This window comes from Anomaloglossus baeobatrachus, chromosome 6 (assembly GCF_048569485.1).
Source record: "Anomaloglossus baeobatrachus isolate aAnoBae1 chromosome 6, aAnoBae1.hap1, whole genome shotgun sequence".
Lineage (NCBI taxonomy): Eukaryota > Metazoa > Chordata > Amphibia > Anura > Aromobatidae > Anomaloglossus > Anomaloglossus baeobatrachus.
Genome location: NC_134358.1, coordinates 342811435 through 342831346, shown reverse-complemented (window position 1 = coordinate 342831346; position 19912 = coordinate 342811435). Strand labels below are relative to the sequence as shown.

The 19912-nt window shown below is 42.9% G+C and overlaps 1 protein-coding gene across 14 annotated transcripts in view; it reads right to left on the bottom strand.

Moving 5' to 3' along the window:
• The window catches only part of TRIO (trio Rho guanine nucleotide exchange factor), a 3493742-nt gene that overhangs the window by 2810886 nt on the left and 662944 nt on the right, over positions 1–19912 (bottom strand). The gene's annotated exons all lie outside the window — the stretch shown is intronic.

Below are 19912 nucleotides of genomic sequence, written 5' to 3'. Positions count from 1 at the left end.
CAAAGATTTATCTCTATGTGTGACGGGGCCTATACGGGTAGATTTCAGCAGACCCGAAAAGTAAAATTCAGTGTTCATACCGAACACAGACTTATTAAAAAAATAAATAAATACATTTTCAAGTTTGGAGTTCGGGTGCTTTATGTATGCTAACCACTCAATCGAGCATCTGTATGTTCGGGTACGTTCGCTGCTTGGCCCAGTGTGAGCTGCATGCAGGTTTTGAATGCTTTATACTGGGGTAAAAACAACATTATTGGCTGTAGTGTGCACAAAACAAAAACAACTCTGCCCACCCTCCCCTGGAAGTGCTCTGTTTATGGCTAGCTGTAAGTAGGCAGAGACCCGAACTGCCCAATCAGTGACTTACAAAAGGATTCAGGTCAAGTCCGGGTCCAGAACTGAACTTTATATCAAAAACCGGCTAAACCAGCCAAACCCGAACGTCAACGGGTCTGCCCATCTCTAGTTATGGGCACAAGATAGAGTCAAAAGTGCCAGAGAAAGGTGAAGCCATATAAAAGCTAGTATAAGGGCTCATTCAGAGAATCGTTCCACCTGTCCTGCTCAGTTCCTGTTTTTTTTGCAGACCTACTGACAGGATCATTTTTTCAATATCTTTTGTGTAGGATCGGATGGCACACGGAAGCACTTCCGTGTGCATCCGATCCTACGCAAAACAGATCGGATGCCGTATGTCTGTTCCGTTATTAAGGAACATATCCTATTCTGTTCCGTAATAAAAGACCGTGACTCAATACAAGTCAATGAGTCCGCAAAATCCTCGGAAGCCACACGGAAGCACTTCCGTGTAACTTCCATCAGGTGCCCCTGCAGTCTGTGTCTCGTTCCAGCCCCGTGGCTGCTCGCACTGTAGTGTGTCTGCATCTGCCCGCACTGCAATGTGTCAGCATCTGCCCGCCCTGCAGTGTGCGAGCAGCTGCGGGGATGATTAGTGTTGCTGTCAGGAGGTTAGTAAAGTTCATTAAATGCTGGGATGAATTCCTGCCCTCCTGATGTCAGCACTTGTGACTGACTTCTATGCCCGCCGCGCTCTCACATCACCTCTCACAGGCAGCCCGAGATTGTGACTAGCGGTGACTTCATGGGCTGCTCGCGATACTTCGCTTGTGAACGGAGCGGTCATTGAACTCCGTTATGAGTAGAGATGAGCGAACCGGTCGCGGTTCGGCTCGAGGTCGGTTCGCCGAACGGAGGTCCCGTTCGAGTTCGGTTCGTCGAACGTTCGACGAACCGAACTGCATAGGAAACAATGGCAGGCATTCACAAACACATAAAAACACCTAGAAAACACCCTCAAAAGGTGTCCAAAAGGTGACAAACAACTCACAACACAACACAAACAAATGGGAAAGTGACAAGGACATATACTCATGCGAAAACAAAACAGCGTTACGAGGAAAAAGAGGACGAGACACAGATATAGGCATGGCATGCCCTTCTAAAATCATGTAAAACACCGCAAGGTGACTCCAAGCGGAGTCTCCCTTTTTTCAAAAAATTGGGCCACACAGACACCTTATCAGTGGCAGCACTTGTGCCCTAGTTGCAAACAGGATGTTTTGATTTGCATCAAGCACATTCAAAAATACGCCATACTTAACCGTCCCCAGGATGACACCGGGGTAGGTAGCAAAGTCTTTCCTTATCCCAGCTCTGTTCATCTTGGATCATTTTTAAAAAACACAGCAAGCAAGGGTTACTCCAAGCGGAGTCTCCCTTTTTTCAAAAAATTTGGCCACTCAGACACCTTATCAGTGGCAGCACTTGTGCCCTAGTTGCAAACAGGATGTTTTGATTTGCATCAAGCACATTCAAAAATACGCCATACTTAACCGTCCCCAGGATGACACCGGGGTAGGTAGCAAAGTCTTTCCTTATCCGAGCTCTGTTCATCTTGGATCATTTTTAAAAAACACAGCAAGCAAGGGTTACTCCAAGCGGAGTCTCCCTTTTTTCAAAAAATTGGGCCACACAGACACCTTATCAGTGGCAGCACTTGTGCCCTAGTTGCAAACAGGATGTTTTGATTTGCATCAAGCACATTCAAAAATACGCTATTCTTAACCGTCCCCAGGATGACACCGGGGTAGGTAGCAAAGTCTTTTCTGATCCCAGCTCTGTTCATCTTGGATCATTTTTAAAAAACACAGCAAGCAAGGGTTACTCCAAGCGGAGTCTCCCTTTTTTTCAAAAAATTGGGCCACACACACACCCACCCATTCAGTGGCAGCACTTGTGCCCTAGTTGTACACTTCACAGCTAGATTTGCATCAAGCACATTCAAAAATATGCCATACTTAACCGTCCCCAGGATGACACCGGGGTAGGTAGCAAAGTCTTTCCTTATTCCAGCTCTGTTCATCTTGGATCATTTTTAAAAAACACAGCAAGCAAGGGTTACTCCAAGCGGAGTCTCCCTTTTTTCAAAAAATTGGGCCACACAGACACCTTATCAGTGGCAGCACTTGTGCCCTAGTTGCAAACAGGATGTTTTGATTTGCATCAAGCACATTCCAAATCCACAAGCATTTACTCTCCCCAGGATGACACAGGGGTAGTAAATTCCTGGTGGATCCATGACTTGTTCATTTTGATGAACGTTAGTCTGTCCACATTGTCACTGGACAGACGCGTGCGCTTATCTGTCAGCACACACCCAGCAGCACTGAAGACACGTTCAGAGACTACGCTGGCAGCTGGACACGACAAAATCTCCAAGGCGTAACTGGAGAGCTCTGGCCATTTTTCTAGATTTGAAGCCCAAAAGGAGCAAGGCTCCATTTGCAAAGTCATGGCATCGATGTTCATTTGGAGATACTCCTGTATCATCCTCTCCAGCCGTTGACTGTGTCAGACTTGTTGTCTCTGGTGGCCTTGCAAAGGAGGGTCTAAAAAAATTCTGAAAAGATTCCATAAAATTGCTGTTACCAGCACCAGATACAGTCCTACTGGTACGGGTAGACTGTTGAAGATGACGAGACCGCCCCATGTTTGTCAAGTTACAACTGGGAGAATCACTCCCTGCACCTGCACGGTTGTTTGGTGGAAAAGCCGAGCTAAGCTCGAGTAACAGCTTCTGCTGATACTCCTGCATACGTGCGTCCCTTTCTATGGCTGGAATTATGTCACAAAATTTGGACTTGTACCGGGGATCTAATAGTGTGGCAATCCAGTAGTCATCATCACTTCTAATTTTGACAATACGAGGGTCATGTTGGAGGTAGTGCAACAAGAAGGCACTCATGTGTCTTGCGCAGCCATGCGGACCAAGTCCACGCTGTGTTTGTGGCATAGAGGTGCTACCCGTTCATTCTTCCTCTGACATCTCCCCCCAACCTCTTTCAACTGAAATTTGACCAAGGTCTCCCTCATCTGCTGAGTCTTCCATGTCCATGGACAGTTCGTCCTCCATTTCTTCATGTTCTCCTGCACCTTCCTCAACATCTCGCCTGCTACCATGCGCAATTGTTGATCCCTGTCCCCCATGGTCCCATGCCTGCTGCGTTGGTGATGATGAACGTCTGGACCTTGGTGATGATGTTGTCCCTTGCGCATATGAATCCTCCTGTAGTTCCTCCCCTTCCTGTTGTCCCACCCCCTGACTCCGAATAGTGTTTAGCGTGTGCTCCAGCATGTAAATGACTGGAATTGTTATGCTGATAATGGCATTGTCAGCGCTAAACATATTCGTCGCATTGTCGAAACTGTGCAGAAGGGTGCATAGGTCCTTGATTTGAGACCACTCCATGAGGGTGATCTGCCCCACCTCTGCATCTCGTTGGCCCAGGCTATACGTCATGACGTATTGCACCAGGGCTCCGCGGTGCTTCCACAGTCGCTGTAACATGTGGAGAGTCGAATTCCAGCGTGTCGCCACATCGCATTTCAGGCGATGAACCGGCAGGCCGAAAGACTTCTGGAGAGATGCAAGTCGCTCAGCTGCGGCGGTTGAACGGCGGAAGTGAGCAGACAGTTTTCGTGCCCTGGTCAGAAGGCCATCTAGGCCGGGATAGTGTGTTAAGAATTGCTGGACAACAAGGTTCAACACGTGAGCCATACAAGGCACGTGTGTCACCTTGCCCAGGCGAAGGGCCGCACCCAGGTTTGCAGCATTGTCGCACACAGCCTTACCAGGCTGCAGGTTGAGTGGAGACAACCATTTACCAAACTCAGTCGCTGTGTGATTCTTATTCCCAAGACATGTCAAGCTAAAGACCGCCTGATGCCGTTGCGCTCTGCTGCCAGCATAGTAATGAGGGGTGCGTGATTCCTTCTGCGCAGTGAGAACGCTGGTGGCCTGACCAGGCAGGCTTGGGGCGGAGGTGGAGGACCCAGATGAGGTGGAGGAGGCAGAAGCAGTGGAGGAACTTGGACAGACAGAGGATTGACACACAAGTCGCGGGGACGGCAAGACTTGTGCAGCAGACCCTTCACCATCTATCACCATAGTTACCCAGTGCCCAGTCAGCGACATGTAACGTCCCTGTCCATGCTTACTGGTCCAAGTATCGGTGGTGAAATGCACCCGTTCACACACAGAGTTTCTCAAGGAAGCGGTGATGTTGTGTGCGACATGCTGGTGTAGCGCGGGCACACCTTTCTTAGAGAAGTAGTGGCGACTAGGCATCTGGTACTGGGGCACAGCGACAGACATAAGGTCTCTAAAATCCTGTGTGTCCACTAGGCGGAAAGGCAACATTTCGGTAGCCAAGAGCTTACAGAGGGATAGAGTCAACCTCTTAGCTTTGTCATGGGTCGCAGGAAATGGCCTTTTATTTGACCACATCTGAGGGACAGAGATCTGGCTGCTGTGTGTAGACGGTGTTGAGTAGGGTGTCCCTGTAAAAATGCAGGTTTGTGAGGAAAGTGCAGGCGGAGACATGATGTTGCCTTCATCCAACGTTGGTGCTATCGATGTCTGAAAGAGCTGTACACACTCACTTGTTTCCCCTTCCAAACCAACTGACGACCTACCAAGCAAACTGCCTGTTGCGGTTACAGTGGTGGAAGTTGTACGTGGAAAACCAGGTGTGACAGCTGTCCCCACAGTCCTAGAAGATGAAGAGCGCGCAAATGCACTGGAAGGGGCAGGCAGTGGATGGTTCGCTCCGCTAGGCCGCATTGCAGCACGGTGAGCTTCCCACCGGGACCTATGATATTTATTCATGTGACGATTCATGGAAGAAGTTGTCAAACTGCTGAGGTGTTGACCTCTACTAACAGAATCACGACAAATTTTACACATCACATAATTTGGGCGATCTTTTTCTATGTCAAAAAAGGACCAGGCTAGGCAAGGCTTAGAGGGCATGCGACCTGCTGAGCCCCCCCGACTAGTGCTCAGAGGCAGAGTGGTGGCTGATGATGCAGTTGTAGACGTGCTACCAGTGCTCCGACTCTGTCCAGGAAGGCGCAAGGTAACTTCGTCGTCGGTTGCATCCTCCTCCACCGCCTCTGTTGACCTCCTCGAGTGCCTGACTGGGGGTTGACAGTAGGTGGGATTTATAACTTCATCATCAATAGTTGTGTTTGCACTCCCCTCCCCCTCAGACCGAGCCTCTTCTTGCCCTGACCGAATATTTAAGTTGTCATCCCAATCTGGTATCTGCGTCACATCGTCATCAGTATGTTCCTCACTGTCTATAACCACAGGTGTTACAGTTTGTGACAAAGGGTCAACATTATGCTCAGAAACTTGGTCCTCACGGCCTGAATCAGAGTCACAAAGGTTCTGGGCATCACCGCAGACCATTCCCTGGTCTGTACTCACTGTAGCTTGGGAGCAGACCTCTGATTCCCAGGCTATAGTGTGACTGAACAGCTCTGCAGACTCAGCCATCTCAGTTCCACCATACTGTGCAGGGCGGATGGAGACTTCAGAGCTGGGAGAAAGCAAGTTTGATTGGGATGACAACTCAGAGGACTGGTGTTTTTTGGATGCGGTACTTGAAGTGGCTGAGAGGGCACTTGTTGGACCGCTTGAGATCCATTCAAGCATTTTCCTTTTTTGGCCATCATCTACCTTTGTTCCTGTTGTTTGTGTCCGTAAAAAAGGGAGCACATCGGATTGTCCACGGTAAGTAGTAGACATCTTACTTTTGCTGGTAGATGGTCTATCTTCAGCAGATGATAATGGAGCTTTGCCACCTTCCCCACGGACAAACCCTTTTTTTTCCTTTTCCAGCACGCCTCTTCCCCTTTCCACCAGCATCTGTCATTTTGCCACTCATGTTGATTGCGACAAGATTGTGCACTGAAAATGTGGTAGTAAAAATTGAGAGGTGGTGTAGATTGCAGCGGTGGTCTAGCTTTATTAACAGCAGAATAATAAAGAATAAATATCCCTGACAATGCAACTACGGCCCTTAAACTGGCAGCATAAATTGCTAGTATAATGGCTTAGTTATAATGAGTTTGAGTGTGCAATGCAGGCAGACGTGCTGCAAATATCTGTGCACTACTGGGACTATACAGAAGTCCAATAGCCACGTTTAGGATGCCACTAGGTACACTCAGTGTTTGCTAGTATAATGGCTTAGTTATAATGAGATGGAGTGTGCAGAGGACAGGAGGGTACAGTGCCAGGGTTGTGGAGCTCTGGGTAGAGGAATGGAAGCCTGCCTTTCTATTCCCTCCTAATGAGGAAATGCAGCGAGGAAATCCCTGACCTTAGCTACACAGACGCTCTCTCTGTTTTCAGGACCTGTCACCTATGGCTCTGACCCTGCCGGTACGAGCCCTTAAAAGGACTGATAGAAAGTGCTCTCCCTAAGCTGTCCAGCGCTGTGTATGGAGCGCATACAGCAGTATCGGCAATAGGACTCAGGACGGAGCTGGGCCAGTGATGTCTGACACCAAGGACGCAAAAGAGATAATGGCGTCCGGACGGGCAGATACTCGTTTTTATAATGCAGGGACATGTGACATGGACATCCTATCACACATGCCGTTGCTTCTCTGGCTAAAAGTCCACTTAGCTGTGTGTGTGTCTGGGATTGGCTGACATGCTGGCCCTCCCCACTACACGCGCGCGCTTAGGGAAGGAAGACAAGGAAAAAAAAAAATGGCGATCGCCATTATCCATACAGCAGTGATCTGAAGGCGCTGTTCCCACACACTATACACTGAGATTTCATAATAGTGTGAGTCACAGAGTGACTTACACTATTACAGCGGAAAGCCAGCTAGGAATTAGCTGTTTTTTTTGCTGCTAGAACCGTTCTCGAACGTATCTAGAACTATCGAGCTTTTGCAAAAAAGCTCGAGTTCTAGTTCGATCTAGAACAGGCCCCAAAATCACTCGAGCCGTACTAGAGAACCACGAACCTAGAACCGTGCTCAACTCTAGTTATGAGCGCTGACGTCAGGAATGCAGCGGCATCCATCCCCGCAGGTAATGTACCTAGCTAACCTCCTCAAGTCAGCTCTTGACATGCCCCGCAGTGACCTGGGCTGACCTCATGATGTTGGCTCAGGTCACTGCACTGCTCTCCCAGCCAATGAGGAACGTTCTGTTTTTCATTGACTGGGACATGAAGTTTGGATCATCGTGGGACCCCCTTATTGGATTACACCTGACCCGGATTTGTTTTTTCTTTCCAATAAATTGGTTAAAGACGGAATGTGTTGGAGAGTGATTTCTCAAATAAAAATTTGTTTGTCGACTATTTTTTTTTTTTATTAATGACTGGGTTAGTGATATCGGGTATCTGATACCGCCGTGACATTACACAGTTGGTATCAACCGCATATATTTCCCCATTTGCCACCGCACCAGGGCATTCAGGATGAGCCAGGTAAAGTTCAGGGACTGTCGCATCTAATGGATTCGGATATTCCGGCTGGCTGATATTTTTAGGCTTGGGAGCTCATAATGACTACCCATCCTGAGAGTACCAGCCACCAGCTGTGAGACTTTATCTTGACTGGTATTGAAATTGGAGGGTACTGCACGCTGGTTTTTTTATTGCACTGTATGATATACACCGGCCCACTGGTGGCTGTGATTGGTTGCAGTCGGACAGCTGTCACTCAGCGTGGGGGTGCATTTGACTGTAACCAATCACAGACGGGAGAGGAGTGAATATGTATGAGCCTTATGAGCGGCCGGCTCGGGAAGAACAAGGAGCTGCCGCTGGAGCAGTGTGACAGCTGTACCAGTGATCGGTGAGTACGGTATGTTGCGCTTGCACCTACCCCTTTGCCCCAGATTTTGTTCTCCAAAGACTTTATATGAGGACCAGCATCTGGCCAGATACCCTGGACTGCATGTAACTTTTTTTTTAGGTCCGCAAAAAAAAAGACTGAAGTAACGCAGATGTCACACGGATCGTATACTGAACAGAACAGGACGGATGCAGTTATCACACAGATGCCACTCTAATGCATCCAAAGTAACACAAGACCATTTTTTTATGGACCGAAAAAACCAAACGGTCGTGTGAATGTAGCCTTAGACAGAGTGCTGGAGACTTAAATTCAAAGCACCACTCCAGCACTGAAAAAAAAAAACCAAAACACTGTATTGGTACTGTAATAAAAATTTACAAGACTAAATATAGTTTCCTATATTAATTGCAATGTGTCTGTAAAAATCAGATGCAACACAGATTTGCATGAGATCTGATTATTTTTTTTTGCACACCCATACATGTGAATAGGCGAGTCTCAACCAAAATATGGAAAACACAACTACATACTGCAATGTTTTTCTCATTGACATTGATCATTTATCTGAATAGCCCATTTAAATGAGAATGAGTGCCATTTATTTGGAGTACATTTTTTGCACAGACAGCATTTGGGTTGAACATACCATTATGCTATGGAAAAATAAGCTGCTGAAAAAAATGTCCTTTTTTTCATGCTTTTTAACATGCTTTATTTAATAAAGAAAAGGTTAAAATGTCACTGACAAAAAAACGAAAAAGTTGTTTATAAACTTTTAACTTAACATCCTAACAAACAAATACAAGGAAATATGTATCACAAAAAAAAAATAAATCTCAGAATCATGGAGATATGTAAAACCATTCCAGAGTTATTACCAAATAAAGTGACATTTGAAAAACTTAGCAAAGACTGGCTTTAGCAGGAAGGGGGTAAAGCACATCCAACATTTTAAAAACTTCATTGCTTTTCTTTTTTTCTGTGCATGGAGGAAGAAGAAAAACCAGCAATTCTGGAGTTTTGTTTTTTTCTGCTTTATGGCATTTGTTGTGTGGGTAAACAATCTTATATTTTCATTTATCAGACTTTTAGATAAAGTGAAATAAGAATTTAACATGTGACATCCCATCCAATTCACATAGGCAATGAAATAAAACCATAGAGGTCTATACATTAAATTACCGTATTTTTCGTTTTATAAGACGCACTGGTTTATAAGATGCACCGGAAATGTACAGATTAAAAAAATAAATAAATGTGGTCCATTTTACCGATGGTGTCTTACCACAGGGGGCGACAGCAGTAGTGGAGTGGAGGTCACAGGAGGCAGGGAAGTACTGCATTAGGGCAATGCTGGCTGCAGTGTGGCTGGTTGCAGTGTGGCCACCTGCAGTGTGGCAGGCCGCTGAGTGGCTGGCCGTGATGGCTGCTGTGTGGAGCTGGGCAGTGCGGGAGTGAGATGCTCTATTGGCAGTGCAATCTTCAAATAATGGCGCCCGGAATCTGTGCCTGCGCAGTTTGAGCTCTCGGCTCCATGAGAATCCGAGAGCTCAGTCTGTGCACGTGCCAACTTTTGGCGGCATTATTTGAAGATCTCACCGCCGACAGAGAATCTCACCCCTGCACTGCCTTGCTCCACACAGCGCCCATCGCAGCCAGCAGAGTCCCACACTGCCAACAGAGCATCTCACCCTTGCACTGCCTTGCTCTACACAGCACCCACCACAGTCAACAGAGCATCTCACCCATGCACTGCCTTTCTCCACACAGCGCCCATCGCAGCCAGCACAGTCCTCAACTGCTGACAGAGCATCTCACCCCTGCACTACCTTGCTCTACACAGCACCCACCGCAGCCAACTCCGCACAGCCGACAGAGCATCTCACCCCCACACTGCCTTGCTCCAGACAGCACCCACAGCGGCCAGCACAGCCTTGCACCACAGACAGAGCATCTCACTAGCCTCAGCCAGCACAGCTCCGCACCGCCAACAGAACTTCTGACCCCCCCCGCAGCCAGCACAGCGCCGCACCGCTGACAGAACATCTCACCCCCCCACAGCCAGCACAGCCCTGCACCGCAGACAGAACATCTCAGCCGCCGCAGCCAGCACAGGCCTGCTTTACACAGCGTCCACCGCAGTCAGCATAGTGCCCATTCTCCACCTCCTGGTAAGATATATTCAGATTTTAAGACACACCCCTCATTTTGGGAGGGAAAGTGCTTCTTATAAACCGAAAAATATGGTATGTTTAAGAATAAGAAAAGACACAGGGAAATTAAGTTATGTGTAAACATGAAAAATAATACATGAAAATGTATTTAACACAGTTACTGAAATTTATTTAGTACTTCATACAAAAGCCTTTGTTTATGATGACGGCTTCAGGGCACCTCATGTATGGAGAAACTAGTCACATGTATTGCTCAGCTACGATTTTGGCTCATTCTTCCACAAACACTCTCTAAATCGTGAAGATTCTTTAGGCTCCTATGATCTCTGAATGTCCGTTCCTTCTATAAATTTTCTATTGGATTCAGGCCTTTTAATTAATACGAGCATTTTTATTTTCTTTCTCTGAAACCAATTGAGGGCTTCCTTGGCTGAGAGTTTGGGATCATTTTCTTGCTGAAATGTCCTCCCTCGTTTCATTTTCATCATAATGGCAGCAAATTTTTAATCAAGAATGTTTAGGTACATTTGTCCATTCATCATTCCTTCAATTACAGTACATGAAGACTGCCAGTGCCTTATGCTAAAAAACAGCCTTAAACCATATTCATACCTCCAAACTTCACTGTTGACATGGTGTTTTGGGGGTAATATGGAGTGCCTTCTGGCCTCCAAGCGTGTTGTGTACTACGGCATTTAAAGAGTTCAATTTGGTCTCATCTCGCCATATTATATTCTCCCAGAATTTCTCAGGTTTCTATAAATCTTGTTAAAGAAACTTTTAACAAACTTCAATATGCTTTTTGTTCAGAAATGGAGTCTTGCATGGTGAGCAAGTATACAGGCCAATGAGTATGAATGTATTACTTACTGTTTTCTTTTAAATAATTGTACTGCTGATTCAAAGTCTTTCTATAGCTCTCTGTGATACCAATGTGATATGACTGAAAGAATGAGTGTGATTAGATAGGAATCATAATCAAAAGATAGTGATCCCAGATATTATTTGATCCAATAAATAATTCAGTATCAGAGAGAGATGTCCTCTGGTTGAACTTATTTCACTATGACCAAAGAATACGTGTTAAACAGATCTTAAACAAAACCACGATAATGAGGAACTAACGTTTACAGTTCCACAGTCAGGAAACTTGTGGTTAGTTGAAAAAAGGTGCAAAGAAGCTGGCATATAAAATTTACGGCTCATTGCAATATCTCCAGGGAAACTGTGGTCAACTGGCAGAATGTACAGGAAATGTGCAGGAAGCTGCTGGTGCCCACAGGAGTTTGTGGTCAAGTTACATGAACATGACTCAGCTGTCACATGCTGGTCACTAATTCACCACTCAGTGCACACGACGTTCAAGTTTTCCTATAAAAATACACCGGACTCGCTTAATCATTAGGGACATTTTCCAGGACGCTCAAGTGGACGCACTGTTCCTGTGATGCAAATGCCATGTTGTTTCCTTATCATTAAATCGAGTCCCTCCGATGAGAAGGATTGATACAACAAACGGTAATGTTGATGCATATTTCTGTTATTGTATAAGATTCTATGACTATATTTCTAATGCCAATGTACCACTGATTATTCATGTGCTATTAAAATAAATAGTATCTTGCAATAAAGAATCTTCGTATTCGTGCCTGATTAGGATATCAGTGAGCGCTTCGTAAGTACGGGCTTTTAGCCCCCTTTTTAGGAGAATTTAGCAAGACACTCTCCAAAGGTTGTCCTTGGCTCTTGGACAATTCTTCTGATAATTATTTTTATTAATCTGTATGAAATCTTGTAGAGCACATCGGTTCGTAACTGGTTTATGATTTAAATCTGTTCTTGTCACTTCCGGATATGGCCCCAACACTGCTTACTGGAACAGTTAGTAGTTTACAATTTTTTCTGCAACCTATGCAATCAGTATGTTTTTCAACAAATAAGGTTGCAAAGGTCTTGAGACAGCTCACTGATTTTACCAATCATGGTAGGTTTCTTATGTGGCACCTTGATAATATGACACTTTTTTTATAAGCCTTCAGTTTAACATTTTCATTAAGCAGCATTCCTGTCTAATTACTGTTTGATTTCAGCATGTGTTAAATACTTTTTTTCCTGAGTCATTTTTCATTATTACAAATAACCTAATTTAAAAACATATATGGTGTGATTTGTTTGCCTGTGTGGATTGGATGGGTTGTTGCAGACATCTGATGAGAAATTCATGTCAATAGCATCTATGAAAAATATATTGATATCACCCGCTGTATGTGATTATGCATGTCACAGAGGGGAAAATGTATCACAAAGGTGGTTATACTCTTTGATGAAATTAAGTTCCAGTATGCACAGTACTGAAAGGGTTAATAACACTGACAAGGACCAGGCTTACGAGTCAGAGAGATGGGCGAGACTGGCTGCTCACATATCCGCACTCTGGAGCATGGTATGGTGGACATAAAGTGAGGTGAATTTTTTTAGCTGTCTGTGTGTGGAGGTAAAAAGTCCTTGTGTGAAATCTCTGAGATTGGACTTGTGTGCTGGATTAACTCCGTAGTGCCTTTGCTAGAACTGTGTGCAATGTTTCCCCTGCAAAGAAAGGCTATTTTTTCCCCTGGTTTGTGGCTCGCTTTATTAAGTAGCCTGGACGTTTTCTTTAAAGTTGCCTCCCGTGCCTTCTTCAAACATCGTGAATGAGCAGAATCTCTATAATATTTACTTTTTATATTTTACTGTTAATGGATGCAAGAGGTAAATTTGAATTCCTGGGGGTTTATTTTATATTAAATTATTTTTATTTTTAATCTACATTTAAAGGGTTATTCCAAAAAGATACAAAAAAATCTACTGTCCCTGCCTTCATAAAGTATAAAGACAAGATGCACAGTTCAGTTCAATATTCCCTACAATACCTGTAATTCAGTGTGATGCAGGAGCTGTTCTTTTTACTCCTCTCTGCTCCCCTCTGCAATGTTAGATCACTGTTGATAACAGCCAGTCCCCTGATAATATTGGCTTCTGTCCAGAACATGGGGTATGGCCATGCCTCCACCACACACCCTGTTCTCCGACAAAAGCACACAGATATCCATAACTGGTGGAAAACTACTGCTTGCGTGCACGGCAGGGCCTAGAAGGGAAGGAGCACCATTTGACTTTCTGGAGAGCAAAATTGGCTGGAATAGATGACAAATGCCATGTCGCGTTTGTAGAGCCCCTGATGTGCCTAAACAAGGGAAATTCCTCACAAGTGGCCCTATTTTGGAAATTACCCCCCTCAAGGAATTTATCTAGATGTGTGTTGAGCACCTTGAACACATAGGTGCGTCACATTATTATATAACATTGAGCCGTAAGTATAAAATTTTTTTTATTTTTTTCCATAAAAAAGCTGCTTTTTCCCCAAATTGATCATTTTCACAAATGTAAAAAGAGAAAATGAGCAAAACCATATGTCAGAGAAAAAAAACAATTTTCTCAATACACCTAATCTAGAACATACACTGAATAAGATCAACCAAAAAAATATGTCCCAGAAAAATACAAAAAGCAATAAGAATATAAATTACACCTTTATTGATAGCAACATATACCATTCAAAAACAAATACACATCAGACATATTTAAAACCATAAAAACATATGGCAAGGGAACAGGTCACACTCATGACCCCAAATAAATATATATATATATATATATATATATATATATATATATATATATATATGGAAAACAATTAAATCAATCCAATTAAATATACTTCAATCTCCTCATCCCAGTGACCAAACTAACGAAACCAATCCAAAAATCACTACTTAATATTGCATAATGATTATGGCTGCATTGCAAAGCACAAGGGCAGCGGCTGTAAAAAGAGAATCCCTAGTAATTACCTGTTGTCATACTAAGAGCCAGTGTGTCATGCTGTTCCCCAGTCACGCACTCCAACGTGCATTTCATTAACGCTTCCTGAGGGAGTGACGTCAGAGAGGAGAGGGTCCCCTTTTTTCCCGGATTTCCTCTTATTGCGCCAATCCCAAATTGTCCTGTACCATTCTCTTGGGCGCCGCCATGATTGAGCACCTTACTGCATAGGGGGCGTCATCATCAAACGCGTCACAAGACATGCGCATTGCGCACCCGGTGACATCATGCAAGGATGCATGCACCCTGCAAACAAGCGCGGGCACAACACACAGCGGCACACAGTACTGGTACCGTGCGCTTAGAAAAAGAACACATGGGAAGCTAGTTGCACATTGCATCAGCCAGCAGACAAAACTAATAATAATATTATTTGGGGGAGCACGATTCCAATTCGGTATAGTACTATCACATTACAAGAAGGAAAATCGTGCTCTCCACAAATAGTATTATTATATGTGAATATTTATTAGAATAAAAGATATAATTTTTGATCCACGTTTTTTGGCTCATAAAAATATAAAACGAAAGTAATTTGAACCTTCCCTGGTTTGACAATATGGAAATACCAATTTTATTATCTACTTCTATTGGCTCTTCCTTACAAAGTGATAACATATCCAAGATCTTTAGTAATAACGCAACAATTATACCAAGTAATGCATCGTCTGATATGATGGAGGCATCTAAAGAATTAGAAAAACAGCCAACATCCAGAATTAAATTATGGTGGGACATTACTACGCTCAAACAGTATGTGAGCAAAAGCATAGTCCCTAGAGGCCTGTGTAGAAAAAAAACGTGTAACACCTTATTAATGAGACCTTTACAAATGAGTAGAATGGCTTCTGGAGCAATTGCTCCATTAAATTGATGGAATTATTAAATATGAGGAAGAAAAAATAATAAATATGGAAACAACCATTAAAGACATACAAAATAAATTCCTCAAATTTAATATGGATATTAATTTTGCAGCTGTACAAGACAAAATCAATACTAATTTAACTAATTTGGAAAACTCTATTATGGATCTGAAAAAATGCAAATTTGATCGAGATATCAAGGATTACCAAGAAAATAAAATCTTTAATTGGAGAAAATTCTCTAATAATAAAAAAGCCTAAGTCTTTTCTAAAAGATGCACCTCACTCTAATGAATGGAGGAGATCTAGAGTCAGTTTTGGCTCCACAGATCTGGAAACCTCAGATAGTGTAACAGATTGGCACAATTATAATAGCATGGAGAGTGAGGGATCAGCAACAAGCTATAACAGTAAAAGTAAAAATAAAAAAAAGTTTTTTATACAATCTAAGAAACGTCCAATATGTAGAGGAGGACGGAAACATAAGGCAAACAAGAAATTGCACGTATCACATGAAGAACCAATAAATATTGATGAAAATGATAAGATGGAAAATGATTTGCCAGTTATAAATCTATCTGCTAATATCATGACTTTGTCACAATTACGCTTGCTTTCCAAGGGCTTAAATTTTGTGCCAAAATATAAAGTAGACAATTTCTCCGTGACGATATTAAATTTACACGATTTTTAACAGTCAAAAACATTTTTTGAATGAAAATAATTCAATAAATAGTGGGTCAGGCATGGAAGTGCAAAATAGTAGTAGTGGATCACAAGAAACAGATGAAGTTGATTTCATGTCATTCAGGGAACAGTGTTCACACATGTGGTGTTGGAAGATTTAAGTGCAGAAACTAAAATCCAATTAGTGTATATGAGCTCACCATGTAAGAGCTCACTCCAGGCTTCTCCCTGGAGCACGGACAGGCACTGCCACAGCCCAATATTGCAAGTAAAAGAAAGTAAAAACATCCAGCTCTTCAGGCGAGGAAAGCCATGGTCTTTATTTCAGCATGCAGACAGTGAATGACATGACCAGCACAGCACTACGCGTTTCAGGTGAAACAATCACCCTTAATCATGATGCTGGGAAGGCGGCACTACAAGGTTTATATACAATTACTGATTGACAACACAAGTGTTTGAATTACTTGAGCACCAGACATACATGTTAGAAATATTGCTTTCATAAAAAAATATATTTTTTCTATATATAGTACAAATAAATAATCAATTTCTTTAAATATCTTTACATTTCTGGACTGGGTTTAAATGTATATTCTATAATACTCATTATGGTACACCAATATATGTATTCACATATACACAAAGGCATGTGCATATACATGTGCATATACAAGCATGCATATGCATTCATTTCTCTATATTTTTTTCCTCCATTTCCATTTATGTTATATTCTATGAAATTTAAATTAGAAATGAATATTTTCAAATTAAATGCATTTTATATGCATATATCATTAATTAACCATATTTTTCCAAGAATATCTCTAAATACAGATTAACCCAATTCATCCATTTTTGTACACATTCCATTCTCCATTGTAATGAATTTATGTTGTTGAAAGGCCAATTTTCATGATTTTATACTGTCGGCATAAGTGAGATATAAGTTGTAATTTATACTAAGCAAAAGCTACTTTGATTTTATTTTAGTTCACAGGTATTTACATTAAACTGTCATTTATAATATATCCCTTGCTTTTGTTTTACTCAGAGTGTGGCAACACATTTGTACATACTAATTAGAGCTCAGTAAAGCTGGGTTCACACTAAGCGACAGCGACAACGACGTCGCTGTTACGTCACCATTTTCTGTGACGTAACAGCGACCTTGTAAGTCGCTGTTATGATCGCTGCTTAGCTGTCAAACACAGCAGAAGCAGCAGCGATCATAACGTCGCTACATGTGCAGAGAGCAGGGAGCCGCGCTTAGCGCTGGCTCCTTGCTCTCCTAGGTACAGTACACATCGGGTTAATTAACCCGATGTGTACTGCAGCTACATGTCACAGTGCAGAGAGCAGGGAGCCGCGCACACTGCTTAGCGCTGGCTCCTTGCTCTCCTTGCTACAGTATACATCGGGTTAATTACCCGATGTGTACTGCAGCCACATGTGCACAGAGCAGTAGCCGGCACTAGCAGCAAGAGCGGCGGAGGCTGGTAACGAAGGTAAATATCGGGTAAGCAGGGAAAGGTCTTCCCTTGGTTACCCGATGTTTACGCTGGTTACAGCTTACCGCAGCTGCCAGACGCCGGCTCCTGCTCCCTGCTCGCTTCATTTCATCGCTCTCTCGCTGTCACACACAGCGATGTGTGTGTCACAGCGGGAGAGTGACGACCAAAAAATTAAGCTGGACATCCAGCAACGACCGGCGACCTCACAGCAGGGGCCAGGTCATTGCTGGATGTCACACACAGCGACGGGACGTCGCTGCAACGTCACAGAAAATGGTGACGTAGCAGCGACGTCGTTGTCGCTGAGTGTGACACCAGCTTAAGATAGTGCTAATCCAGCAAGTCACTATCAGATCAGATCGCATGCTGTGAATAGAGGAGTTCAGTCTGCGATGTGGCCCTTCATGAGTTTCACATGAATTTACATATATTGCAAGCACTGGGAATCACGCTCAAACTTTTAAGAGCAAAATCACACCCTGCAGATAGCGACCTCCATAGTCAGCACACAGGAGAAATTTATATGCTATGGATAAGACAGCTAAATTCTCCACATAGCCGCACATGTGCACCGCATAGGAGTCGCACACACTGCAGGTAATGTGAATCAAGTTTGTAAATCCCACATTTTGAGGCAGAATCCCATGCTGCAAATGGTTGCTTACTAAGTCAATACTTGGGAATAAGTCCATATACTGCAGATGAAACAATTAAATTCTCAATATGATTGCACATGTACAAAAATAAACCGCACATGTGCAAGCAGTGTGAACCTACTCCAAAGAAAAAACATTTTTTATTGGATTGCGCTTCTCACACACTGAGTCAATTTTAGCAACGTTAGTGGTAGACAGTTAATTTACGTATTGCGGAAAAATAAATAAACAACAATATAACAGCATGACGAGGCTTATTTATTATATGTTTTTAATAATGAATCATGAGGTCTCTGCGGAGATTCAGACCATCTGGAAAAGTGGTTCCTAGTCTGAATATCCACCAGACCTCTCTTTTGCGTAAGATTTTTTCTATATTACCTCCTCTATGTGGTCTGTGTATTTTTTCTATACCATATACCTGCAAAGTATCAAATTTCCCATTATGTTTATTTATAAAATGTTTTGATAACTGGGAGATACCTTTAGATATTTTATGTGTTATATCATGCAGGTGTTCTTTTATACGTATGTGTAATTTCTGTTTAGTACTACCAATATATTTTAGTTTACAAGTTGTACATTCTGCCAAATAAACTATATACGTACTTCTACAATTTATGAAAGTTTTAATTGCATAACTGCTACTGGCATTATTATTACTGAAAGATGTGGTTTTTTTAGGGGTTATTAGACACAATTTACAGTGTTTTCTTGCACATTGATAGAATCCTTTTAGAGATAACCAGTTAGTGCCTGTGAGATTCGATGTCTTACTATTAATTTCACTTGGGGAAAGTTTATCACCCAGGGAAATTGCTTTCCTGGCAACCACCCTACAGTTGTTATCTAGAATTCTTCTCAAGGTTGTGTCTTCTTTTAGTATGTTTAAATTGCGATAGAAAATCTTACGTATATCTTCAAATTGATTACTGTATTGTAATGCTAAGGTAATAACTGAATTAGCAGTAGGCCGATTTTTGGGTAAATTCTGAATGGAAGCTTTAGATAAACTATTTTTAGATTTTGCAATTTTTTTGTGCTCTGCTGAGCATCCAATTTTTATATCCTCTGTTTTTAAGTCTTGAGTTTATTGTGTTAATTTCAGTATGAAGGGTTATTTTTGAATTACAGTTTCTATATGCCCGTTGGGTTTCCCCCACTGGTAAGGCCTTAATGGTATGCATGGGATGATGACTTGCTGCATGCAATATTGTATTTCCTGATACTTTTTTTCTGTGGGTGCATGTTTCGATGTTTTTATTATTCTTACCCGTCATTCGCAAATCAAGAAATTCTACAGCATATTGCTGGAACTCCACCTTAAATTTTAAGTTGAGAGGATTGTTGTTTAAATAAGTTGTGAGGTCTGATACGAGAGGTCCACCGCCCGCCCACACAAGGAGGACGTCATCGATGAATCTCCCGTACCAGACCACACACCTAGCAAATGGATTAATGTCACTGTAAATGTACATTGCTTCCCACCAACTCATAACAAGATTTGCGACTGACAGGGAATATTTGGCACCCATAGATACCCCGGTTTTCTGAATAAAAAACTTTGAATCAAATAGGAAGTAATTATTCGCCATCAGAAACTTGATGGCTTCCAATATGAACACGATTTTTTCACTATCAAAATTAGAGTACTTCGTTAAATGATGATGGACTGCCATTAATGCTACTTGCTGTGGTATTGAGGTATATAAAGAGATAACATCTGCTGTTATCCAGCCATAATCATTTTTCCATTTGATGTTTCTGATCCCATCCAAGACACTAATGGTGTCCCTAAGGTATCCTGGAACACGGCGGGCCAGAGGCTGCAACACGGAATCAATCCACTGTCCCAGCCTCTCACCCGCCGAGCCAATGCCCGACACTATGGGACGCATGGG